This window comes from Podarcis liolepis (assembly GCF_965112155.1).
Source record: "Podarcis liolepis genome assembly, chromosome: 8".
NCBI lineage: Eukaryota > Metazoa > Chordata > Lepidosauria > Squamata > Lacertidae > Podarcis > Podarcis liolepis.
In genome coordinates this window covers 51768821-51796116 of record NC_139560.1, presented here as the reverse complement: position 1 = coordinate 51796116, position 27296 = coordinate 51768821, and the positions used below count along the sequence as shown (strand labels likewise).

Here is a 27296-nt window from a genome sequence, read left to right as displayed (position 1 = left end):
GTAGACCCACTGAAATTAATGGCCACACTAAGGACACAATCCTAATCTGAGATCCACTGGGATGAGTGAGTTGGGATGATTTTTTGGGGGCAAACACAGTCCTAGGTATAAATGGTACTTGGATCAGCAAACAATAGAACAAACTTGCTCATTTAGATACCTGGGTGTACTCTTTAGTGAAGCTTTTCCCTCCAGAATTCAATTCTCGCACCTCTCAGGTAAGCACCATTGCCATTATAAGAAAACAAGGGAAGCATGCAGTATATAAACATACACCAATTAACAACATGATAAAAAGTGAGATGTTCCCAAATCCAGGAGGAGGAGGGGGGGGGGAAGAAACTGTACCATGTCAGGCTTCCACTTTTCTGAATAATATCCCCATCTGTTGGGGTTGCAGAGGGCAGATGGTTTCAACAGTGTTTTCATCTGCATTTCCCGTTTGTTCTACTAAAGGTTGTCACCTGGCCAGAACTTTGTAGGTCTGAGCAAAGGCTCTCTTGCCCTTTGAGTTCTTTCTTTAGCCGCTAAAAATTCCACCAGCTTTCCCTTTCAACTAAAGAAGCAGGAAATAGCAAGGGAATAAGCAGATAAGAAGAGCACAGAAAGTGTTTTTTCTTGTAAGTCTGCTAAAAGCACATTGTTTGGTTGATTATAGGAGGCCTTTTTTCCTGCTTATCCTCCCCTAACTGTCAGACAGAAATGGAAGCATTCATAATCCACCTCCCTGATGTAAAAGATCTTTCATATCAACGACAGCCTGGGCTTCTGTTAAACATTAATCCATTTATCTACCAATCTCTTGTACTCACCAGATAGTTGTGTCTACCTTTTCTTTGAGATATAGTAGCCTTTAAATTTCTACTTTAAGGCAGTAAAGCTACCACCAGTGAGTCTCTGAAGTTCGATAACAAGGGAAAATATCAAGCAAACAGCTACTACAAGGAATGTTACATTAAAACAGCAACTTGTATGTCTGTCCTTCAAATGATCCTAGCTGCCTCTTTTGGTCTTCGATTTTAGAGAGCTGTTGCAGTTCTGTGCACTTCTATTAAATATCTTATTTCCACATGTTATTCATTCAGCAGTGACCTTTGTAATAAACCTCTTAAAATGAGAAATGTATCTCATATTGAAATTACAGAGCTGTTATTCGTAACACTTCATTTCTTGTGCTGAGGGACTTTTAAAGGGGCAAAGCACTGTTCAGATAGTCAGATAAGGCAGCGAGGACAAGGCTTGGGGAGGGGATAGTAATTCAGGGACAGACTTTCCCTGAGGGTAGAAAAATGACTGTTTATCTTTATTCCACAATTTGGGTATTTGAAGTTTTGATTTCATGGATAAAAACCCCCACATTAATCCAAAGAAAGAGAGGTTTGTTATAAAGTGATGTGTCATTTTATTCCAAATGGGAGTTAATTTTTGAAGTGATGCCTCTGTGCAATAAATTAATATGACTGATTTAACAGATTTGCCTCATCGCTTCAAAATCTATGTTGATATATCTATCTATTACCTTGATATCCCCCTTTTTGCAAAGGGGCACAAGATAGGGTACATGACCACCCACTCCTATTTTATTCTCGCAATAATCCTTTGAGGTAGTTTAGGATGACAGTTGGTGACTTAACTAAGGCCAGTCAGTGAGTTCCATGATTGTATGTATGACTTTGAAAGCTTGGTCGGACATGCTAACTAAGCACTACACCACACTGACTCTCAACTTCTTTCATGGTTGAACAGCATGTTTTTGAAGATATCAAAGGCATATTTTGACTAGTCTAAATGAAAATGGCACATTCCAAGCCTTGGTGAGACTTTTCGATACGGACAGGATCACTTGAGGAGGGAACAGACTACAATTCCCCTTTTCCTCATTATCCTAAAGCTCATATGCTGCAATGTTCCAAAGCAGCTTCTCAGTCCTCAGACAGATTTTGAAGCAGGCTCCTCATTGGCCCGTTCAATTTTGATGTTTTGGTGACAATTTCACCCTGTAGTGCAGCTGGCCAGAATCTCACTGGCTGGCCAAGCTTGTGATTCATGGCTGCCAGGATGGAGTTGGACTGCAAGGGGCCACAAACTCTGCCTACCCAGAAAGGGGCAAGCGGCCATTGCATCATCAACAATCCTGGAGTTGCATCCAATGTTCATCATACTAACGGACCTAAGCTAATGCTGTCCATTAAACTCTCACTTTTGGTGAATTCTATTTACATAAGGGTCACAAACTGAGGCTGTCATGAAGCCACATTTGATTTCCTAAGGTATCTGGTTTGATTAATGCCACAGCTCATATCCCTAGCTCAACCAGTTGTAGAAGGGAAATACAGTGGTACCTCAGGTTACATCCGCTTCAGGTTACATCTGCTTCAGGTTACAGACTCTGCTAACCCAGAAACATTACCTCGGGTTAAGAACTTTGCTTCAGGATGAGAACAGAATTCATGCTCTGGTGGTGCAACAGCAGCAGGAGGCCCCATTAGCTAAAGTGGTGCTTCAGGTTAAGAACAGTTTCAGGTTAAGAACGGACCTCCGGAACCAATTAAGTACTTAACCCAAGGTACCACTGTATAGGAAATATGTGTATATTTAAGGTAGGAGAGGCTGAGCCAGTTCATACAGGAACTGAGCAGGAAGAGCAAACAGTCTCTCTGTGGATTTTTGAGGGGATATTACTGTGACCTTTCATGGACACTACTTAGCATCATATGGGTGACTCCTGTGTTATATTATTCACCAGAATCTTCTACCTAGCAAATATGCATAGAATCCATGTAAAAGCTTTCCATGTTTATCAGACACAGAAGCTATTCACAATGGATATCAAGTCCTCTTCCCTGATCAACTTTCTTGGCTTTTTCCTATATTTGTAGAAAGGGTTGGCATAAGAATGGTATGGCATGAGTGAAAAACATTATTCTAAAAATGTTTCTAAAGGTCCCTTCATATGAACCTGCATCTAGCCTCATCTGTTAGATGACATTTCGGGGGAAATGTATTTTTCTCTCCAAGGCTTTCCTGTGTGAAACAATGAGAGCATCTTCTCTACTGGGAGCCTCACATTTACATGTTACTGCATTCTCCATTGCAAGGGGCTTTGGAGAATCATTATATTGATATTTCTCCTTCACAGTCATAGTGTGCAAAGCACTCTTCACCAGTTGATCAAACACTAAACCATTGTCCAGAAACTGCTAGAAGTAAGAAATTGGGAATAAAATTACAGCTTCAATTTCTTGGCCATATTTTCATTTATTATAAAGGGCAAATGACCAGACCTCTTGAGATTGCATTTTTTATGGTAAAATTGGGACAGTTCTTTTCTCACATAACGATCTGGTGAGTGCCTAATACAATGAATATCTTCAAGCACATTTATCATCTATCTGAGATTTGAACCTCTTTCCAGTTGCACTCTTAGCAAACTGTAGATTATCTGGCAGTTAAAATCCTCAACAAGTTACGGATACTTTTATTCTCACAAACACCTGACTCCATATTCTCCTGCTTACAAAAGGTGAATATGCTGTTAGCAAGCTGGGTGAGAAAATGTCAGTTTTATCATTTTTATTCAGAACACCTCTCCTTTTATTTATGAACACTTTCTTCTGAAGTCCTTTGTGGACTTTACTGCCTGTACAAGATGTTGGGTTGTTTTAAGATGACTCTGTAAAAACAGCATAATTGGGTTCCTTGTTTATCGCCATGCAAACGCTTTAGCACAAAATATGCTCTGTTTTCGGGGGGGGGGGGAGAAAGAATAAGCCCTTGTGTAGAATTTAGAGGATTTCAACTAGCTCACAAGGCCCAGCTGAATGAAAGTAAAGGACCCCTGGACGGTTAGGTACAGTCAAATTCGACTATGGGGTGCAGTGCTCATCTCAGGCCAAGGGAACCGGCGTTTGTCCACAGACAGCTTTTCCGGGTCATGCGGCCAGCAAGACTAAACTGCTTCTGGTGCACGGAACACCATGATGAGTGCCATAGCGCATGGAAACACTATTTGCGTTCCTACCTATTTATCTACTCACGTTGGTATGCTTTCCTGCCAACTGCCAGGTTGGCATGAGCTGGGACAAAACAACAGGATCTCACCTCGTCACAAGGATTTGAACTGCCAACCTTACAATCAGCAAGCCCAAGAGGCTTGGTGGTTTAGACCACGGAGCCACCTGTGTCCTAATGTGGAAATAATAGTGACAACAGTACCACTTCCTTACCCTATTTTGTTTTTGGGAAGATAAAACACATTCCACCAACCAAGCCCAAACATTTTTCTATAATCTCTTGCAACATTCAGTTGCATGAAATTTATATCCATATTAAATGCTTGAGGTGCATCTAATCTCTGTGCGCAGCCAAAATGGCAATAGGGATGATTCAGGTGAGATTTTCACATGCCTGAGTCAGACCTCAGGGGTTCTCTAAAGTCCTGAGTCACTCTTTGGACTTGGGTGTCATTTGAAATGAAGGGATCGCTGCATTTTTCTTTTTTTAAAAAGCAAAGCCAAGTTGACTCGGAAAACATTCTGATCTGAGCATCATGGACATGGAGGTGTAGGGGCAGTTTTCATTTTGATGGACAGGCCTAGGTTTTAATCAAACTGAATTATTTTCCCAGAACACTTCAATGGCTGTGAATTGGGGGAGGGATTTTGCAGTAACCTTGTTTAGCATATGTCCATTCTTCCTTTTTGAGTTCTGTCTGGGAAAGAATGGTGTTTAGAAGACCAGTGGGCTATTGTCTTGTTTCCAAACAATTGAAACCAGTACTTTAGTCTACTTGTCTCAGTTCAGCTGTTTTTGTCACCTCCCTAACCCTATTTGCATGTCATTGTTATTAGTGTGAATCAGGTTTCCTATACTTTCCTCTTCCCTTGGCTGAGTGGTAGGGCATTTTATTCAATTTAGTTGTTTCTTAGAAAACAGAAAGATATTTGAATAAAAATAATCTGAGATAAGAATAAACATTAATGATTCATTATTCAATTTGTTTGTCTTCTCTTATTTTTCCTCTTAGGTTTGTGTAGCCTTTTAAGAGTCCTAACTACTGTGTGTTTATTAAAATGAATGGAAAGAGTGCTACAGCATTGTGGTAAGTTGTTTTTTTTGGGGGGGTGAGTATTTTTAAAAGTGGGGAGAGGGCTTACAACGTTTTCTAGAAGTATTTTAAATCAAATTTCAGAAATCCAGTATAATTAAGCTGTTAGACTAACTAGGGCTAAATTTGAACCATGTCTGAATGTCCTTCAACAACTCATTATTTATTTTACATTTTTACCTGAAAATAATATAATTCGTAGTTAGGAGAGGCAAGAATTATACAACTCTTTTGCTTAGTGAATCTGTTAGTGTTCTCCACTGTTTGCAGCATTTTGCCTCCAACCCTTAAAGGGGCTGGAGACATGGGGCACACTGGCCTGGTGATGCTGCCACATTGCAGCCTGGCCAATGAAGGTTAGACATGTCCACCCTAATTTAAGGCAATGAGGCCTCATCAAATTTCCTGTAGCAGCAGCCTGACCACTTAACTGAACGACTCTTTTTTTGCCTGTTCTGCTTTTTTGGGTATTAAGGACTCATTGATTGCTACATTTGGATCAAACCATGTACAGATCTCAACTGGCAGGTGCAGTGGAGTTGGGAGTAAATAAAAGCAGATGGGACTTTACTAAAAATGAATAATTATAATAATAAAAACCTATGAACTGGTGCTGTAGGAAAGCTTATCCTAAGCAACCTTGTCACCCTATAGAATCTTGGAGTCCTGAAATAGCATCAAACAGGCTTAAAGCTAATGACACTCCCTCTTCTTTTACAATTAACCTTGACTAGGTCCCATCACCTCCTGGCAAATAGCAGGGGAAGAAATGGAGGCAGTGAGACATTTTACTTTCTTAGGCTCCATGATCACCGCAGATGGTGACAGCAGCCACGAAATTAAAAGACACCTGCTTCTTGGGAGAAAAGCAATGACAAACCTAGACAGCATCTTAAAAAAGCAGAGACATCACCTTGCCAACAAAGGTCCGTATAGTAAAAGCTATGGTTTTCCCAGTAGTGATGTATGGAAGTGAGAGCTGGACCATAAAGAAGGCTGATCACCGAAGAATCGATGCTTTTGAATTATGGTGCTGGAGGAGACTCTTGAGAGTCCCATGGACTGCAAGAAGATCAAACGTATCCATTCTTAAGGAAATCAGCCCTGAGTGCTCATTGGAAGGACAGATCCTGAAGCTGAGACTCCAAGACTTTGGCCACCTCATGAGAAGAGAAGACTCCCTGGAAAAGACCCTGATGTTGGGAAAGATGGAGGGCACAAGGAGAAGGAGACAACAGAGGACGAGATGGTTGGACAGTGTTCTCAAAGCTACCAGCATGAGTTTGAGTAAACTGCGGGAGGCAGTGGAAGACAGGAGTGCCTGGCGTGCTCTGGTCCATGGGGTCACGAAAAGTCAGACACGACAACATAATATCAGTCTTTTTTTGCCCTAGTCATTCCTAGAGGAGTTCTCATCAGCCTCAGCTAATTTCATATAGTAGGTACCATCCCTTTCAGCATCTCTCACCCCAAGGAGAGTTGCTGAAAATGAGGGTTTGTAACTCTAATCTTGGGAGCAAGTAGGATAATTATTTAGCCTTAACTAGTTTAGTTGCAGATATGTAAGGATCTAAAGATAAGATGGTTAAACCCACCAAGTTATTTCTGTCTTCATTCATGCGGTGTAGGGTCAATGAGAATTTATCATCTTTAACTAGTGGTTTTATTCTCACTTGTTTGAAATAATCTCACTGCTTGTTTTATTGCCTGAAAGCTATCTTTTTGAAACATTGACCTATTTATAAATCAAATAATGCTACAAGCACTGAGATTATCCAATACACGTTCCTGCAGAAACCACTTATTTCACTGCAGCTAGGAGCATCTTATTATAGAGCTGGAAAAAAGAATACTCAGCATTTAACAAGCCTTATAAAATTAAATAAGTCCTTATGGGCATGTAATAATTGCACCATATATATTATTTGCTCATATTCTTACAGTATTTTTGCATATAAAAGTTTAATCAACGAATGTGCTTAATATTATTTTATTACTAGCAATTAACCAAAACAATCAATTTTAGAGAAGTGTCTACAATACTTTATGCTGAATTCTAATTAAACAGTTACAGTTCCATTGCATAACTTTATGAGGCTATAATTTTGTTCCTAAGAAGATAAACTATGAATACAGAGGACAAACAGACCATCCTCATGAGTGTTTTTAAAAGCTGACATCCTATAAAACAGTGAAGATAAACCTCCATCTATTCTCTTTCTTTCTTTCTTTCTTTCTTTCTTTCTTTCTTTCTTTCTTTCTCTCTCTCTCTCTTTCTTTCTTTCTTTCTTTCTCTCTCTCTTTCTTTCTTTCTTTCTTTCTTTCTTTCTTTCTTCTCTCTCTCTCTCTCACACACACACACATACACACACCATCCATTTGATGTTGTTGCACACTGAAAGTATTGAGTTGTCTATTGTTTTCTCACTTGTCAACTGGCCAATGCAATCTTGCAGAACAGCAAAGTGTGACACAGCCCTTGCCATTTGCGCAGTAGAATTACCATGGAACCAAATTTATTTGAAAATCCAAAACCAGCAGCAGATCATTTTAATAATCAGCCTTTTGCATAAGAGGCAGTGCAAGTCACTTCATTTGAGGATGATGTTTGCTTAAACACAGAGAGAAAATAAATGCAGATTATAATAAATGTCAAGGCCAATTCTTGGAATCAAACTGAGGATGAGGCCTGAATGGATCTGTGAATTCAGCATGTGGTAAAGTGGTGATGAAATAGATTTAGCACTGCTGAAATGCCCTCCTCTGCATTACTGCTAAAGGTACATAAGGCAACTTTAAGTGTCACAAGGCTTCGCCAACATCTCATGAAATGCCACCGCAGGCTTGGTGACATCACATGAGAATTTGGCTTTTCTGCCCATGACATTTTGCTACCTGAAGCTGATCTCAAATGGCACTACACATACAGGAGAACACTTTACAAGCCTTCCTGCGCCACACAGATATCAATTTCTGCCTTAGGGAGCAATCATATGCTGAAGAAGCTGGCATAAAGCACAGAGGTGTTCAGTTAATGTTACACCAGATCCAAATGCCATCCAGCAGCAGGGCAGCTGCTGTTGCTCTGTCTGAGTCTAACAGAGGGCAAACAAGCCTTTAAAATAGTGTGCTAAGTTTCCAGTACACATAACCAAACTGAACTTAGAATCCAGCCTAAGTCTTCTTTTGTTTCACCCCCGTCACGCCCACTTTCGGGTTGTTGTTTTTTTGCACTAACCTGAAGTCAGCCTGTCTCAGCTCAACTGGTTAAGCCCTGACTCACTAAGTTACATAAGTGTATCTTCAGCTGTGCCAGGATTTGGAGTTTAATGAGCTGGGAATCAGCAAGCTGAACTGGAGATCCAATGTATCCTAACCTGCCCAGATCTCACCCACTAAATTGACCATCCCATAGGGCTGCCTGAAGTTGCTTCATCCCCTGGGTGACAATGCTGACTCCAGTCTCACAAAGTACGTTTAGTGGACTTTATTCATAATCAAATGTGCACAGGTATGCTTCTAATTTGAGCAATGAAGGTTGCCCAGTAAAAAGTTGTAACCTCACATACTTTGCCTCATTTCTAAACCCATTTAACTGAATTCAGTGGAATAGACTTCCATGAGAGTATTCTTAATAACTCAGCTTTCATCAGAAAGTGTCACTTTAATCTGAGCTGTGAAGAAAACTGGAATCTATGAAAGGTGACAATGACAGAATTCTTCTGGGCTTTAGACTGAGCGCTTTTAACTAGATATATAATAATATTCTAAATTTTGTACCATGTGCATTTCCCCCTAGAATATGACTGGTGATAGCATTATTACTTTTCTCCAGTGGGCACTTTGGAAAGCAGAGCATGTTAGTCAGTGCATGTTTACATCAAAAATAGGGTGACAAATATTTATATGATACAACATCAGTGCAATCATAGTTCATCAATCATAACCAATGAGGTTTGGATCTGGACTTCAAAATGATAGTGATATGAATCCTGCTGGGGAACCTTCTTAAATTCACCAGATTATAAAGCCATTTGATTCCACAGCAGTCTATTGATATCTTCTATGGTATACTATTTGGTGTAAATGGATTGCACCAAACTGAAGTGGGGAAAATGAGACATTTCTAAGAGAAGGAAGGCTCAATCTTCTTAGAGCTTGATTTATACAGGTTGGCCACCTGTATAATCCTATACATATACATATGTGCATATATATATATATATATATATATATATATATATATATATATATATATATTTGCTTTCGTAGATTTTCACGGGTACAGGAATGCAGGTTTTGGTGTCTTCGGGTGTCTTCCCGTGTAAGAGTTGGGGTGTCTAGGCGACGTTTCGACGAGGTCTCACTCGTCATCTTCAGGCTGGTGCTTTCGGCTTCTTGTTACTGGAACAGAGCAGGATCTCAGTGTTTGAGTTCCTATAAATACTGTTGAGGGGGTGTGGTGTATAGCCTCCAACGTTCTGGGCAGAGAGGAAGTTCCCAGGTTAGTGTGTCTTTTCTTCTTTTGTTCCTTAATTACTTGAGGGATATCTTGAGTGATTTCTTGAGTGATATTCTGAGTACCACTTAGGTGGGTCATTAAGTGTGGATTAGTTGCTAAAGCTTTCGTGTCTTGACCTCTTGAGCTTGTGAAGAGTTTTTCTGAGAAGATGGCTGTACTGCACTTAGTTGTGCTCTGGCTTGGCTTCGTGTATAGGGGCGAGCTGTGGTTTTGTGCCCTGTGCCAGCCAGATCTGTGTAGGGATTGCAGGGGGGTGCAGCATCCGGAGGTGCCACTATGGTTTGGCTACTGGATGGTGTCTGTAATTTATCTGTGGAGAGGGTCTGGGTTTGGGTCTGGTGTGGTTGATTGGTGATGGCGTTCTGTGTGCCTCTGGTTCTGGTGTCGGTTTTTGTGGGGAGGGCTAATTTCCAGATGTCTGGCAGGCGGGACGTGTCGTCACGCTTGTTCATGTTGTGAGGGTGTTTCTCTATCTCGATGGCTTCCATGATTATTCTCTTGTGGTGATGTTCCATGTTAAAGAGCAATTTGGAATCTGCAAAATTAATTTCGTGTCCTGTTTCTTTCATGTGTTGGAAAAGAGAGGAAGTTTTTTCTTCTTTTTTGACGGCATTCTTGTGTTCTGCGATACGTGCATTTATTCGTCTGGACAAACAAACATATATATATAATGGGAAAAGATCAATTTCTGCTTGCAGCTTTAAATTTTCAGTTGGTTCTCTTTTCCATTATGCTGTTGAATTCAGCAATGAGAAATTCTAAAATTAAGAATTAATTCCCCCGATGGAAAAAGCACACATGCTTTTCGGTCATGCCTATGGCTTGCATGCTTCTTTTGGAGAGATAGGATAGTGATGATGAAAATTGTATAGGATGCAGCATAAGTCAATTCCTTCCCTATGCTGCCCACATTTCCACCCCATTTCAGCCAGTCCTCTGTACATCCTTGCTGCGTAATAGCTCCACTGGCAGAATCTCCACTGGTGTATTTGTCGTGCTAGTGTGTCAGGGGCAGGCAGCAGTGGGAAGGGGCCAGTGATTTATGGGGTTCTGAGGTGGGAAAAGAGAAAGAGGCTGGGCAGTCAGAGACAGGAAAAGACAACTAGGTGCAGAAGAGCTGCAGGAAGGTACAGAGGTGGAAGAGACAGTCCCTCACAGTTTCCAATGGTGAGAAGGGGCTTAAAGCAACAGGAGTAGCTGGAGCTGACACAGGAAAAGTTGCTGGTGGCTTGAACACACTGCGTCAGAAGAGGGGGTTTAAATGTGCTGATGGAGGCATGGTCATGCTGTTGCTCCAACTGTTGAGTCGGAGAATACTGCAGAAGGAGATGCCTAGCTATTTTGCAGGAGCAGTGCATGTGACTCTTGCACCTTAGGAGCTGATGTCATTGCCAATAAAGAACTAAGATTTTAATTGCATGTCCTCCTTGGGGGGGTTGGGTATCTTTGGGGTATAGGGATCTATATTGCACTGTAGTTTGTTTTTTTTCTTAAACTGATTGAATAAAGTCGATATTGTGGAAAAACCTGAAGTTTCTTGCCACTAATTTCCAAAGGAGGAAGAGTTAACCACTGCTTCATGTCTTTGCTGTATAATTCTCTTTGATGTATTACATAAAGAAAAATCATATTGCTTTACTTTTATGACTTTGAATATATGGAAGATAACTGGCACCCCTAATTGTCTGTGTACTCCAATCTTATCTTCAGATTTGACATGTTAAATGGTACAAAGCTCAATTCAGAAGCTTATCTTGATATTTATGACTAATGACATTTTCAGTGAACAAAAAAAGAGAGAGAGAGACTCCTGCTTCTATCCTTTGCTGAAACATACAAATAGCATAATGCAGAAACAGAAGAATCTGAAGTGTTCTGTAGATGAAGTGAAATTTAACTTGTTTTTAAAACACTCAAAAATGCCTGACTTCTTCCTGATCCTCTCTCTCTCTCTCTTTTCAGACTGTATATAAACATAGAAAGAGCAGTTTTAAATAGAAGCAACATATGTCCAAATGACAGTTTTATTCATAAACGCTTTGGTTTGAGCTAGATTTTCTTCCTCCATATGCTAGCTAGCAGTAGCAGAATTCTAAATGTCAGTCAATCAGTCCTCTTGTGGTTTTGATCACTAATATTTGGCACTGTTATTGTGAACGGTTATTTTTCAAATGTTTGTCAAAATCAGGCAATTTGTTTTAAGGTGAGTCAGATACAAAAACTGACACTGTGCTAGCAAACTTGGAATGCATCAAAATCAGCACCCTTTAATAGGCCTCTGACTGTATTACAAATGATTTAAATTAGCACCTACACACAGGCAATCAATCAGAGCCTCGCAGGGAACTCCAGGCCAGGGGCGTAGGAAAGGGGGGGAGGGGGCAGGTCGCCCCAGGTGCCATCATGGAGGGGGGGTGACAAATTATCAAGGAACAATTACTGCCCTACTAGGGCGGTTCATAAAATCTCTTTTTTAAAAAATGCCTGCTCCAAAGGCACTAGGGATTATATAGCTATATATGAAATTTCATGCATATCAGTTAATAATTTGACCCTCCTCCACGAAAATAGCTATGTACTTGACCATTTTCCTATGTCGTAAAGGCTGAAAGTTCAATTCAGTGGAGCAGGGTCAAGATATTAAGTGATATGCATGCAGTGATCAGTCACTGGCTGAAAAACTCAGGAAAATGCATTGGGGCAGAAGTCTCCCTGAATTCCATGGCAGTCGTTTACAGAGTCAGTCCATGTTGCTACTCTACCTTCTTTCTGTCCAGACTGTGAAGAGAAATCTGTGGCCAACTGAAAATAAACCTCTGATCACTAGCAAGCAAACAAATATTAAATATGGCTGAGGGCAAAAATCAACCCTTTGCTTACGTTCTTCTTTCAGGATGCTTTTATCCTCTTTTTTCTGCAACTGGAGGAAACGTGATTAAAAGACGAGATACTGAAAAAGAATGCACAGCACAATGAGGGAACGGATAAACCATGGAAAGCTGAACACTGAGATGAACTTTAAAGATTCTTACATCCTTCCCCTCCCCTCCCCAATTATAGTCATCTTAAGTGTTCTTGGCAATCTCTAAAGATAAGAAACATGACCTACTCAGTGTAATGCTGGTTTTTGAGGTGAAAATTGTTGCTTTTATGTGCTGATCTATTTAATTAACGTTCCTGGATTATACAATGACAAGCAGGCTGCTGATCCTTTAGAAATTCAAATGAGTAATATGAGCAAAAATAGCACACCTGACTCAGAAAAAACACGCACCCAAACTGTTTTACATACCATCCAAGCCCAAACAGTCCTTGAAAAGCTGGCAGTTTCAGATTTCAGATATTTTGGTAGACTATTAGGCAGGATAAAGAATGGAATAATAATGCTAAGAACATGAATCATGGACACAGCTCCAGTGCTCCTTTCAACAAGGCTCTTTCAAAATCTAGAATTAAGTAATTTAGTTCAGTGAAAAAATCAGCACAGTTTTAGGCAATAATGCCATTTCTTAAATTAAGGGGATAGTTTTCTTACAGAAAGATCACAACCAAGAATGGTGCACTCCTGCATATTTTTACAAGGGGTGTGTGTGTGTGTGTGTGTGTGTGTGTGTGTGGTTCTAAACCAGATTCTAGTTCTACTAAGGTCTCAATGAACTCAATTAGACTTAAGTTAGTGATGCAATTACTATGCTATTGAATGAACATTTTAGGTATTTTATACTACAGTCATACCCCGTGTTGCGTTAGGTTCATGTTGTGTCTTTTTGGCTTGCAAACACATGTATACTTCCAGGTTTCGCCATGTGCATGTGCGCAGAAGCGTTCTGCGCACTTCGCACATGCACAGAAGCACCGCTCTAGTTGCGGACTTTTCGGGATGCAAACGGCACCCCAGAACAGATCGTGTCCACAACTAGAGGTACCACTGTATACAGATTTTACCCTTTTTTTTTTGTCCCAGCCAATGTTGACATATAAAGTGAGATAAAATGCCACCGGATATTGTTTTTATTCCTTTTTCCTAATAACAAAAGTGACCCAGGGAAGCAGATATCTTCTGATATCATACTCTTGGTTTGGTATTGAGACATTTTACTATCATGAGATACACTGGAGTTTAGCTTGAGGGATAAAAATGCCCCTCTCATCCATTTGTTACTTATTTTTAATGGACCTGAATTACTGATAAACATTGGTAGTAAGTTCAGTTTCATCATTTATCTCCTGCTCTTTGCCATAAAAGATGGAACCAAAACAACTTTAAACAATCAAATCACAAGTTGAAATGCAAATAGAAAATGCAAAAGCACAATTACAAAATGTAAAGGCAGCCTTGTACCTCAGGAACACTGTGTTGAAATTAGCACAACTCTCTGGGAAAGGTATTCAGCAAAGCTGGTGGCACTATTCAGAACAAACCAAACCAAACAAAAGCTCTTAAAAAGTTCAACTGTAAAAGTTCTTTTCAACACTGAATATATCCTTTAATGGGAAAGCTGGTTATGCAAATTAACTCTTAAGGAGATCAGAATCTTAATATTATTTTTAAAAGAGAGACAGAGTTAAAGATGCTATAGATTTATTATCCTATATACCACAACCAGACTCATTATCTGAATGAAGATACTTATATAGCCAAAATGTCACCACACACACATGGAAAGGAATCAGCAGGCTTTCGTGAACCTTGAAGTTAGCAGAACAAAATAAAAATAAAAATAAAGAGGAAGCATCCAAACTGCACAATGATGCCTGAGCATGCTCAGTGCTCATGGAATGTTGACTGTTTTTTGAGGAGTGGTGGTGGAATGGAGAATTCTTGAAAAGGGTATGGCTGAGTGGCTGGCACAACTAGCTTTCCACACTCCATTCAGTAACATTTTGTTATAGGTCCCACTTGTAGCTGGGAAACATGCATCCATGCTGAACTTTTTCAAAATCAATATATCATTATATATGGCTCTGCTATTTTCTGTGAACTTTCACATTCTTATCTGCACACCACTTAAACTCACAGGAAACTACCCTGGAAAGTTTAGATTATGCTATGGTACCTTGATTTCTCCCACACTACCATTTAGAAGAATCACATTTGCAAGAGTCCTGTGTATTTTAATGTACATTTAAAAGGAGAAAGCAGGAGAGAGAGAGAGAGAGAGAGAGAGAGAGCGCAGAAACACAGAAGGAACATTCTTCCTAAAGCAGTACATTTCTTTACAAACACAAACAGAAATCTTGGCCAAAGTTGTCATCATTGCTTAGTGTGTCTGTTTAAAGTTTGCGAGGAGTTAGACAGATTCTGTATAATAAGTAAGTTTCCCACTTTGCTAACTCCTTAACCTAGAAAACAATAAGGAAGAAAGCTTTGACAGTTTTTGGGAGCAAGGCATCTTGCTTTATTGGGGTCATTGCATTCCTTCTGTCTACAACTGTGATGCCCAATTCAAGGAAACAGTAAATTGTTCTCTTGGGAAAACGACTTTTAAGTATATATAGATATGGGAGAAGATGGGGAGAGGTGAGGAAGAATTTTTATTATTTGTTTCAAGGACTGGTAGGTGCGAGACCTGTCAGAATGATATGGAGCCAACCTACATGTACTGAATTAATTTCCAGTGCTCTGTTGTTCTTAGCTGTTTTTGCTTGATAAGTCAACTTGCCGTGCAGTATTTCTTTTTCATTTAATTTTATTATTTCCCAGTTTAAAATATTACCTATAATTTGCGCTTTTTTCTCATTAGGTCAGAACCAAGTTACTGAACAATGTTCTTAGTCAATGAGCATGTGCAAACCTGGGGAATTGCCCTTTAGTTCCAGAGGGGAGTGACACGTGCTCAGTGTGGTGTTTCTGTTGACATTGTTTACAGGGCAACAGAAACCAAGAAGTGAGGGCAGGGCTGGCCCAAGACCTTTTGGCACCTGAGGTAAACCACAAAATGCTTCCACCAGGGAAGGAGGAGTGAATGAAGATCTATACAGTGGTACCTCTGGATGCAAATGGGATCCGGAGCATCCTGAGCAGAACGCAACCCACACGTGCGCGGGTCGTGATTAGCCGCTTCTGCGCAGGCGCGTGATGTCATTTGAGCGTCTGCGCATGTGCAAGCAATGAAACCCGGAAGTAACCCATTCCGTTACTTCCGGGTCGCCGCAGAATGCAACCTGAAAACGCTCGACCTGAAGCTACTTTAACTGTACAGTCATACCTTGGATCTCAAATGCCTTGACTCCCGAACAAATCTGCTCCTGAAAGATCGAAACCTGGAAGTAAATGTTCTGGTTTTCGAACATTCTTTTGGAAGCCGAACGTCCAATGGGGCTTCTAGAGGCTTTCTATTCAGAAGCCACACTTTGGTTTCTGAATGTTTTGGAAGTCAAACAGACTTCTGGAACAGATTCCATTTGACTTCCAGTGTACGACTGTTTAGGGAACAGGGGGTGGGTGTCAAATCAACCTTACCTGACAACTGAAGTGGGAATTAAAATATTGTTGCTTTTAATTTTAACACAGGGGAGGTCACACTCTGAATCATGCTGGACAGGTGCAGAACCCAGGAGAAGGCAACTTCTGCCATTTCCTCCCTAGGGGTAGGATGTTGTAGAGGAGGCAAGGGGAGACAGCCAAGGAGATGGCAGATCCGACTTACAAGGAGCGCACCACAGCCACTGCTTTCACCATAGCAGCAGCAGCAGTGGGTGATGTATTTGTTGGAGGCAGAATCTTCTGTCCCCAAGGTGGTCACCTCACCTTGACACATGGATGGATCAGCCCTGGTTGAGACTCATAGGGTGGTGGCATGGGGGCAGAACCTCTGTTTATGGAACTCCTCCATCGCTGAGATAGGATTGCCCTCTCTACTGCTGAAGTTTTGATGTTGCTTAAAAACACATTAATCTTGCCAGCACTTGGTGATGCTGGTCAAGATCAACAGGATGAGTTCATTGTTTTTGCTACTGTATCTTTAAAAGTTGTTATAAATTTGTTGTCATTTAAATGTATTTTTATGATATTTGTATGTTGTTATGACATTTGTATAATTTTTTTAATTGCTGTTAGGCATCCTGGGTCCTTTAAAGTGTTGGAAGTTAATTTAGGAATCTTATTTCTTGTTTTATTATTGTATTCTTGCTATGGCTATTGATTTTACACTTCTTGAAATCCAGAAAGAACAAAGCTGGGTACAAAAATGTTTGATATAAAATAAATCTGAAGGAAAAAAGAGAAACATAAAAGCATAAAGGTTTACTGTACCAAAAGCACTGCAGTAAAACTAGCCCTGAATATTAAACATTGCATCATATTAAGCATAGCACCATTAGTCATTGCAGTGAGAAAAGGGGCTGCTTTTTATTTGTTTAAAAAATGCCATTTTAAAATCAAGAAATGAGGAAGATAGATTATAAACAGGTCACCAGATGATGGACTGCCCCAGACTTGTCATTTACCATTAAGGCATAGGTAGCTGAAGAAAAGTATCAAAATGCAAAAGTTAACAGGAAAAAACAAAAACAAAAAATGGATAATATAAATAAAAATGACTGTGAATGGAAATAAGCTGAAAGTAAAACCCAAGAGTCATAAAAAGATCTCAGAATAAGTCTTAAATTTCTTGAATAAAAACCATCTGAATTTCAAAATTAGAATTTATATTTGATTAAGTTTGCATATCTATGCAAATTGGGGGAAAGTCTCCTTTAAAGTTTAAGACTCCTGAATAAACATTCATAGGATTAGTCTACTTGGCTGCAATCTGTGGTTGAACTGTAAAGAGCTGTGTTTTACTAAAACCTTTGCAGCATCTTCTATCTACAGAATGACAATTATGCATGGTGGTGTGACCCTCCCAGTTTTTTCTTACATCCTGTACAGGCTATATTTTGGCTTCGTCTGTTGCTGTAATGAACTGAAGATATTTTGGTTTCTCCATGCCTATTGGTGGTTAGTGCCCATTGGCACTGGCGGGGCAGAAATCAGGGAGTAGGTGAAACCAGACCCAATAACAAGCAGAGTGAACTAAGTCTAGTTTGTTGCTCCTCATCCTCTCTACAACATTATTCAAGAACAGCACTGTTTCTAAGCAGGGAAAGGAGTTTATGGGTAGCTCCATCTCATGGACTGGAGATAAGTAAGAAGGTAAGCAGGTGGGAGTTGGCATTTTGATGCTGGTGGCAATCCCCCTAATGAACATATGAATAACCTATGGAATCAGGCCAGAGATCTGTCTAGTTCAGCATCCTTTTCTTACAGTGGCCAACCAGATGCACATGGGAAGCCCACAAACATGGCATGAGTGCAACACCATCCTATGAACCTCTGATTCAGAGCAGCGTGTATTCAGAGTCATACTGCATAATGGACCACCCTCCTCTGTGAACTTGTGGGAACAAACAGTATTTATATCCAAAGGAAAAAAACACAAACAATATGTATCCAACAGGGAACAGACCCACTGAAATCAACAGGCTTAAGTCTGGGACTGCTCTGTGCATGACTTAGTTGGGTATGTCCCAATTATCACAAAATTAATACAGTGGTACCTTGGGTTACAGACGCTTCAGGTTACAGACACTTCAGGTTACAGACTCCGCTAACCCAGAAATAGTACCTTGGGTTAAGAACTTTGCTTCAGGATAAGAACAGAAATTGTGTGGCAGCAGTGGGAGGCCCCATTAGCTAAAGTGGTACCTCAGGTTAGGAACAGTTTCGGGTTAAGAACGGACCTCCAGAATGAATTAAGTACTTAACCCAAGGTACCACTGTATAGGAAATATGAGTTTATTTAAGGTAGGAGAGGCTGAGCCAGTTCATACAGGAACTGAGCAGGAAGAGCAAACAGTCTCTCTGTGGATTTTTGAGGGGATATTACTGTGACCTTTCATGGACACTACTTAGCATCATATGGGTGACTCCTGTGTTATATTATTCACCAGAATCTTCTACCTAGCAAATATGCATAGAATCCATGTAATAGCTTTCCATGTTTATCAACCCATGTTCTCAACCCGAGGCACCACTGTAACCACTTTTAGCTAATAAATCTTTCCCCAACTATGCTAAATCAGTAAGGTGTCTCAGAAGGTTTCAAACCAATTCACTTCATTACAGTGAGGCAGTTGAAAAGTGCAGTATTAACAATCAATAATGAAAAGTAGCAGAAAACATGTCGACAGCATGCCAAACAATGGCTGAGCAGTTTGTCTCATGTCACTCTTTAGATCTAAGCTCCACCATCAATTCCTCTGTCTCCTGCAAGGGGCCAGAAAATACATACATGACCATGATTCTTCCCATAACATATGGGATCTCTAGTCACCCTTAGTAAATGGAGCAGCCTTGCTAAATGGAGTCAGACAGGTGGAAATGGGCCAGGCAGAAAAGCAAGAGGGAGGTTTTGCCATAATATGTGATTAGGTTTCTGCCACAACTGCAGTCTGAGGCGATCCATAAGATTTGGGTGTCAATTTCATAGCTTAATGCCACTTTTTGTTTTCCTTATCTTGTTCTTCTCTTTTATCCTCTCTAATGGTCAGGAAGAAATAACACAATTAAATGCATAGATTTAAGTTGTTTGGTCCCTTCTCCTTCTGGAATCAATAGAGCTAAATCAGCATAACTAGTTACAGATGGGGCTGCCAGTCACATTTTTCCCCCAAAGAAAGTAATCCAATTTCATGTTGCTGGTGCTCCCCCCCCCCCCTATTTCTTTCTGAGGACATACTAACTTTTTAAATTGAACTCCCAGAGTGAATGGATCTGAATCAAAAGAGATTAGCTCCTTCATCTGGTAACATAAATTTTAAAAGCAACCAGGAGCCAAAATGAACAGTGAACTTTGAAAATCCTAAAGCAATTGGAAAGCGACAAACTATTCCTGAAAATGTAAGCTCCGCAAAGATTTTCACTTCAGCGGTCAAAACTACGTAGTGAAGTTCTCTGGAAAATCTCTTTGGTGAGCTGTGGGTGACACAAACAATTCGTGATAGAGGGTTTTTGTTTGTCAGCTTGCTTGCTTGCTTTTTGCCCCCAAAACTTAACAAGCTCTACTTTTTTATTTTACTTTATCTCTCTCCCTCTCTTTCTCTCTCTGTTGGATACAGTTCAGGAAGATGCTGAATCCATCAGAAAAAAACTGAGTCAGATGGCGGGTATGAAGCAAAAAAGGTGATCTTTTAATCATATGGTACATGGCGGAAAACACCGCCTGTGCATTTTGCTCTGCTTGTTTCATCTTCCAATTAGCAGCTCTGCAAAAAAATATATAAAAAATAAAAATCAGATACAACCTTGGCTATTACATAATGAACTCTGCTTTACACTTTACTGAAGTGCTGATGTTATGCAGACTTCCCCCCCGCCCCACACCCTGGTCTCTCTGAAAAATAATAACAGGCATTTAAAATCACATTCTCAGGCTAGTCCCTGTCAGTATTTCAGTTGATGAAGGCCCTTGTCCCATTTTGCTCAATGAATAAAAGCACTTGAAAGTGACTAGGTTGTACATCAAGATTTCTCAAAGGACATTTAAAGGATAAAATGCACCAGAAAGTTACTGTGACATGGTCTAATTTTTTATATTTAGCAAGCAATGGAAACTCTATGAACATTTGAATAAAAACCCCTTATTAAAGATAAGAAGACAGCTGCTCCAATCCAGGGACTGACCTAGTTCAGCATTCTGTTTTCAACAGTGGTCAGTTAGATGCTTCCAGGAACAGCAGCATTCCTTAGAGCAGGTATGAGAAATATTTAGCCCTCATGATGTTGCCACACCATCAGCTCCAGCAACCATAACCAATGGGCCAGGGATCATGGGAGCTGTAATTTGACAACTTATGCATACCCTCCAACATTTCTTTGATGAAAATAGGAATCTCCCATTCCATATTAATAATTTTACCATTTATACCCCACCCATCTGACTGGATTATTTCATCCACTCTGGGTAGCTTCCAACATATATAAAAAGATAAAAAACTTCCCTATACAGGGCTGCTTTCAGACAGCTCTGGGGTCAGATAACTCCATACCCTCCAACATCCTCCAAAGAAAATAGGGACTTCCTACCATACCTTCCAACATTTCTCTGATGAAAATAGGGGCACCCTAAGGAAAAGTGGGACATTTTCAGATCAAATCAGAAACCAGGATGGTTTATGTAAATCAGGGACTGTCTCTGGAAAATAGCAACACTTGGAGGGTCTGACTTATAGCGGGCCCAAAGTTGCCTACACCTGCCCAACAGGTAGCAGTCAGGAGACTACTTCTGCCTCTGAAGGCATAAGGAGGATGACTGGATCAGGCCAATGGTCTGTTCTGATCATCATTCTGCTTCCAATTAAATAAGTAATTTCTCTCTCTCTCTCTATATATATATATAGCGGTAATTAAATGTTGCCCCAAATACGAAATATTAAACAAACAACATAACAGTTTATATTTTAGTAGTTCTACAAGGAAATAACTAAACAATTACAAAAAAGTTAAGCAATTAAATAAACCATTTTGAACCCTGTAACACTTTCTGCTGAAACCTGCTACCTTTCAAGTAACAAATGCCTGGGTGAAAAAATATCCCAATGCTGTCCAAATGATGCAAAAGGAGGAAAATATCTGCTTGGGTCTGATGAACAAAGGGACATTCACAAGATACTTCTTCTCTGCAGCCTTGTTGTTCCCTGAACTGTTCTAGAAGGTTGGTGGACCCTCCAGAGCATCATGAGAGGCAGTGCAGGGGCCTATAGTGGGAAGGGCAGATCAGAGGAAATGTCACCTCAACTCATGTGGGAACATCTGCTGGATCAAGAGCCCTTCCACAGAGAGCTAGTTATGGTCAAAGCCATTTTATGCCCCTTGAGGCATGAAGGGTTTCCCCACATCCAGCCTCTTGAGGGTCAGATATCAGTGATACCTGCCTCACCTAGGCCATCTGTTCTTTTTTAAGTAGTTGCTGAGATCATCTGTTGCTCTGAACCATTTGCTCTGAGCTTCCAGAGCTGGGCAGGATATATGCTGAAAAATGCATACAACCTCATCCCTGAATGTGCAAGACAATATGCAGAAACAGTACAAAACAGACTGCAGAACCCTTCTATGTTCCTCACATGCTCTCTGTTGGGCTGGCAGCAAGACCACTGGATACCGGTGTTTAACGGCAAGCTTCATTATTCCAAACTGGAAGTTTTCAGACCTTTTGCAGCTGATATTAAAGAGCTCTGTTTAGCAAGCAGGTCACTTCTGTAAAATCAGCTTCGTTTTCTTCTAATCACCATCATGATAAAATGGAAGCTGAGATGTATTTCCATGTTTTGGTCATTGTTTGGATCCTTTGTAGATAGTCCTAAATCATTAAGATAAGCCAATTAGGTTAATTAGCCATCTTAGAGCTGTTAGCCAGCTGATGTGAAAGTGCTTAACTAGAAGCTCAGCTAGAGAAGAATAGAAACTCAAGGACTCCACAAGATGAGCACCTGGGATTAGGATGAGAAATTAATGTGAGATGCAGGTTCATTCTTTGGCATCTCCAGTTAGGGTCGAGAAAGTCCCAAGTCTGAAACTCTGGAGAGCCACTGCCAGTCAGTGCAGGCAATACAAAGGTAGATGGGTGAGTTGTCTGACTCAGCTTCCTATTTCCCATGTGTCTTCCTATCTTTGTGGTGATAACCTGGTTCTACCAATGGGTAGTAATCTGAGTAAATAGATCTGGTGCTACATGGGATTCAATGAGAACAGAGGCTGAAAATTTACCAAGTGTTTTCTGCTGCGCAATTTAAAGGGATGGGGGAAGAATGCGTACTTGCCCTTTCCTCAATTGATAAACAGCTGCAATAAAATTTGCAGCCGTCTAAGTTCTTATGCATGCAAGCAAGCAGCTGACGTTACCACACTATAAGTTAACACAGAGGTGTCCTAGGGCATTAAAGGAAGAGCGCAAATGGTTGGAATAGCCAGAGTGTGGAGGATTGATTGTCAATATAGTTTTATGTGCGTGAAATGGAGTGGTCTTTATTAGAACAGCACAAGAAACATCAAGCTGCAGTAAAAATTATCTTGACAACATGGTTTGCCTCGTGCAGACTGTTATCCAATTCCCAAGGTTGTTGCAATAGGCTCTAGGGAGTCTAAAATTAATTACTCCCATTTCATATTTAACAGAGAGAAAAGAAAAGGAAGACTGGAAACAGAATCATGTCCAAGGAATATGAATGCAGAAAGCAATAATTAAACGGTTCGGCTTTCGTTTGGCTCTGCACTCACATTCAAAATACTACAAAAGTTTCACAGTCATCCTGGTGCCACTTATAAATGCTATTTATAGTGACAGTTATATATATATATATAGCTTGTGAATTAAAAAATAAAGCATGTTTGGGATAGTAGTGATTACTGGTTCACACACAGCATGGATTTGGGTGCTGTGATATACGGTTCATAATTTCTAAAGCATCCATTCCTTCTTCTTCAAGGAAGATGGATTGCAGAGGTTATGTGTACTTGGACAGATATATGAATCACATTATAATTGATATGTAATAGGCAGCAGACATGTAGCCTGTGCTCCACTGCATATACAGGAATGCCAGTTTCAATGATGCTTGAACTGCCCCTAAGTTGCAAATCAAATTGCTTGTTGCTTCCATACTTTTAGCTAACTTAAAAAGGTTAGGGGGAGCGAAAGTGAGTTTGGTTTGACATTTGAATAGAGACATTTGAATTCCATGGCAGAGAACTAACCCATTAGGTCATTTTCTTTATTCAAAGGGATCTCTGACTAACACAGTTTGGGCTGATAATTGAGAACAGAAATGTGATTGTGTCCCATCAAACCAGGCTTTATAATCAAGTAAATAATGCTCAGAAGTCAGCAGCAGGGAATGATACGGAATGTCTAATCCACTGATATGATGAGTTCAGATATAAATTTGGCAGCAGTCATTTTGAAAAGGCATAAATATAATTAAGTTTGCCTTAAAAGAAAATTGCATCTACTTCCCAGTGTTATGAGTACAGAGTCTGGATGATACATGGGAATGGTTGAAGTTTAGAGGTGTTCAAACTGAAGTGAAGCTCAGAGTCATTTTCAGTAAATCTAAAAGTTGTTCTCCAGGATACGAGAGATGCCAAACAGGAAAGAACGAATCACCATTTGTCATAATTACTGCATATTATTATTATTATTATTATTATTATTATTATTATTATTATTCCTTTTATTTTTTCCAAAAGTGCATAAAGTGCCTTAGTGTCATCTAAGCATCCAAATTTTAAGAATCCTTCAAGCAGCAGCAAAATCTTTATCTAGTGTAGAATCAAAAGCAAATTTTAAGGTTCTTAAACAGTTAAAACATTTGAGAACCTCCAAAGGAAATTAAAATCATTTTGAAAAGAGTGGCAATTTTTCCCAAGGTAGGATCATACCTTCCTAGGTTGTGCAACACCCATTGCACACCAGCCTGGAACCATCTGGTACTAGCCATGACTCCAGATTCAATGTTCTCTGACCGCCAGTGCAAGGGCTGTTGTGCTAGCATAAGAGCAAGAATAATGGCTGTGCCATATGAAATCCAACAGCTGCACTAGTGGAAGTTTATCATGCAACAGGTTTCACAACAGGAAGTATTGGCGCTTACAACAATCTGTTGTACAACCAGTAATGAGACCCATGCTGACTTCCTGTGCCTTAGCTTGCACAAGCCATTCTTCTAGCCCAACTATGACACCACTAAAGGACTTTTGTTTAGTACTGCTTTGACTTACTTCCAGGATATTTGATTATGGCGGTTTTGGTGATCATTTATAGCTGTAAAGGTAAAGGTAAAGGGACCCCTGACCATTAGGTCCAGTCATGACCGACTCTGGGGTTGCAGCGCTCATCTCGCTTTATTGGCCAAGGGAGCCGGCGTTCAGCTTCCGGGTCATGTGGCCAGCATGACTAAACCACTTCTGGTGAACCAGAGCAGCGCACGGAAATGCCGTTTACCTTCCCGCCAGAGCGGTACCTATTTATCTACTTGCACTTTGACATGCTTTCAAACTGCTAGGTTGGCAGGAGCAGGGACCAAGCAATGGGAGCTCACCCCGTCGCAGGGATTCAAACTAGTAACCTTCTGATTGGCAAGTCCTAGGCTCTGTGGTTTAACCCACAGCGCCACCCGCATCCCTATTTATAGCTGTGCATCCCCATAAATTCCATTTAAAATTATAGATGCTCGTTAAGGTTCTGGTGTGTGATCAAAACAAGAATCCCTGTGAGATTGTACAATTACTATCATACCCAGTTTAGACATGGAAAAGTGTTAATTCACCGAGAAACTAATTCAATGTTATTCTATTAATTTACAAGGGCCTTAACAAATTGGGTCCAGGATACCTTAAGGACCCTCTGGAGGAGTCACGCCTAGTGGTGGCTTGGATGCACAGCTCACCTCTATCAGGAGCCGTGTGCTCAATTCTGGGCCCAATTTTGTCAAACTTCCAGCTGATATCAGACATGCCCCCTCCCCCAATTCCTGTTGAACTTCTGGTGCTGAGCAAATACTTCTTTTATTTATGGTTTTAACCAATTTTATCATTATTGTACTTGCTTAAATCTTACTTTACACCTCTTAGAGACTACTGTGTTAAGCAGTATATAAAATGTTTAAATAAAATAAAATGGAAGCTGAGATAGATAGAACCTCCCCAAGGCTGCCTGTTCCATTCACTGGATGAGCTCATATACTTGTGCACACACTTGGGGGAATTAAGCCAAGCAGCTTTTAGCATTACTGTAGGAGGCATACCTTTTATGCCTGCCATGTGCTATAACATACTGAAAAATGTAGCTGTGGTGTGTCTTCTAAATACAGGCGTTAGCATAAGCTGTAAAACTATAAAAAAAAAGAAGAAACATGTTTTTCCCCAATTAATTCTTTTAAGTGTTTGAAATTGCTATGTGCAGCCATGCAGATGGAAGGGGAGAGAAGATAAATATTGCACTACAGATAGTTAATCTCTAGCAGAAGCATTTTAATAAATTGGTGTTACGAAAAAATCAGTGCACATCAATTGGTTCCAACCAACTCTTGTTTATCTTCCACCTCTGTCTGTGTTTGATGGATGTTGTTCATGCTCTTTGGTTTACAGTAACAAACAGGTTTTTAATTTTTCTAAACTCCATCTCTCCAGTGCCATTCTGTGATGGATGATGTGACAAAAGGTTCTTCAGTGAAGTCTGAATACTAAATAAATTAGCAGTATTAGAAGTAGCGCATCATTCACCCCTGACTGCATCCAGTCATTGCTGCTTTTCTCCTCCTTTACTTGCTTAATCTCTGGTGGTACAACTATCTGCTCAGCACATGACAACGGCCCAATCCATATGCCCTAACAACAGATGGTGTGTATGGCAAATAGGGCACAGAGTGTGCTTGTAATGAGCAAGGAAAGCACTGACTGCTCTTCCATATGTTCAGATCCCAAAGAAAACTGTGTACAAGCTACATGCAAAATATCATGAAGTTAAACCATGTCTATCTCAATCAGATCTCACTGTGGTGTGCTTCATCTGCTGAGAAAGAAAGAAATTGGGCTGAATCCAGTTTAATCCAGTCAGAACTTTCTAAACAATGGATTAGTTGTTTGTCCTGTTCCTGGTTGCTGTTGATAGTTTGAGACCATGTAAAGTCTTACCATTAAGTACTGGTTCATATAAGTATTTCATAGTTTTATATTATTTATCTCTACATCAATGATGTAGGATTTATTATGAAATGTGTTGGGCCTAATAAACCTTTTCCTGAGCTCTTTAAGGTCATCTTGCTTTTTCTTGCTGTGATTGGTGTTGTAATATATGGAATCTGTGTCTTACCATTTGTTTCTCCTGCCCACTGAAATCAATGGGACATGCTAGTAATGATTTAAGTCCCGTTAATTTCAACTGGAAGTAAGCACAACTAAGTTTGCCTGGATACACTTCTTCACTTTTAACCCTGGGCCTTAAATTCCTCTCCACAGAGATTTGTCAATATCTACCAGACCCAGGAGCAAGAAACAATATAACTTGTTCAATGCTTTTTGCTGAATAAGGGCTATGGAAGAAAGAGAGCTACAAAGAGGATTGCCAACAAACAAACCCTTACCCTGGAAAATGAGGCAGAAAACATGAGTGCACAACGGCTAATCCAACATATCAGTCAGGCTTGTTGAGAGCAAGGAAGAACTACCACTAATACAAAATAAATCATCTGTGGCTCACTACAGGTCAAGGTCTATAACAAGCATCTGAGGAATAAAAGCTGCTTGTCTGTATAACTAAAGTGTTGGTAACTCTGGAAGTTAGCCTGTGTGCTTTTTTTGCTCACTTACTCCTCCTCACCTGCCCTGAGATTTTTCATCAGCTTCGGAGTACACCATTTGTAGCATTCACTCAGGATTCAAAGGGATTTCTCACACAACCTTACAAACCTCTCCCATAACCCATAGTCAAGAATGAAGAGGCTATCCATAACACAGGAGCTAGTGCCCACACGAGAAGCTGGCCACTTTTAAATAGGAAGGTGGGGAGAACTGGAATTGGAAGAACTGAGGATGGTGAAGAAGTACCCCATTTGCCTCGATAGAGTAACCTCCACTGTCTGCATCCTGCTGGCTGATGTGACACCAACAAAGCTTGTGTTCATACTTGT

General features: G+C 40.2%; 1 long non-coding RNA gene across 1 annotated transcript; it reads left to right on the top strand.

The window, feature by feature from the left end:
* The first annotated feature begins 1680 nt into the window (after window positions 1-1680).
* On the top strand, window positions 1681-26945 carry LOC310714028. The gene is made up of 3 exons (XR_014529532.1): window positions 1681-1814; window positions 5027-5101; window positions 26626-26945. It is a non-coding gene; the product is annotated as an uncharacterized lncRNA (long non-coding RNA).
* The last annotated feature ends 351 nt before the right edge of the window (window positions 26946-27296 follow it).